We start from the raw sequence: 1,201 nt of genomic DNA, 5'->3' as shown, positions 1-1,201 counted from the left end.
GCGTTTCTGTAGTTGCCATCCCATTATGAGAGCGCCCTGTGCTTGTGTGTACCATCTACTGTTGGGAAGTACCAACACTGCCTTGTAAAAGTGGTAGAAATGGGTCTGGGGTCAGTACAGTTGAGGTCTTGGGACCTTGGGACCTATCCCTATTTGTTACATTGTAAAGTGAATGTGAATTGGTTTATATATACACAGTTTCCCAGGAATGCATGTACAGCATAAAGCGAGGGAAACCTGTACTCAGCTTTTACAGCTACGGGGCCTTGAGTGATGCAAAAAGCATTGTGAGGGCCCTGTGCTCGAATGGCAGCTAAGGAGACAAATATTTCATTTAAAAAAAATTAATATTACACAGTGAGCTAATGTTGAGAAAACAGGGGAATTAGAAAGTCCTTTGACTATCAAAGTTGCAAGAGCTGCCAAAGAAAACTTACCTGTTTTAAGCTCTCCTCCTTTCTTTTGACACCCCCCCCCCGACCTTTTCCCCCTCCCCACATAAGAAACCAGATCAAGAATTGTATTGGTGATTCCCCATCCCGCTCATCCCCTACGTGGGGTCAGGACAGAGGTGGGATAATGCCAGATGATTCTGCATGGAGAAACTTAGCCGAGAACTTGATTTGGTTTTTGGATTGGGGCAAAAATAAAATCTGTCGGAAGCAGGTTTGAAAGGGGCTCTAACTCTAGCGGTCCTCCTTTATTCTCCCGCCTCCAAAAGGGGTTTGGGCTGAGGAAGGACTGCCAGAGGAGGGTTTTTCATTCACTGTTTTGCAGCCTGCTCCCCCCTCCCGCCTCGATCCTGCGGAGGGGGGGATCCCAGGGCACGAGGAATATGGGACCTTCTTGAGATCAGGGGGCAGGGAGGGGGTTTAGGGAGGCGAACAGCTGCGGGCGAGAGGAGAAAGCTGTGGCTTCATGCGGGGCTGGCACGAGGGCGCTGGAGGGAAGGGAGCCCGCTACGGCTGAGGGAGAGGTCGGGGGAGCGGGTGCCGCGGTGGGGCACAGGCTGCCCGGGGAAGGCTTGTTTCCCCTCGGTGCCGAGGCGGGCCGCCCAGCCTGGCGGCCGCGGGAGCCCGCGGCGGGCGCGGCACCACCTTAAGCGGTGTGACGCCGGGTTGCCATGACCACGGGTTTACGCTACAAGGGCTGGCGGGGGAGGCGCGGGGAGGGACCATTTCAGCACCCGCCTGGCCGCGGA

This window comes from Alligator mississippiensis, chromosome 8 (genome assembly GCF_030867095.1).
Source record: "Alligator mississippiensis isolate rAllMis1 chromosome 8, rAllMis1, whole genome shotgun sequence".
NCBI lineage: Eukaryota > Metazoa > Chordata > Crocodylia > Alligatoridae > Alligator > Alligator mississippiensis.
The sequence above is the reverse complement of the archived record's forward strand: the minus strand, read 5'-3'. Positions refer to the sequence as shown.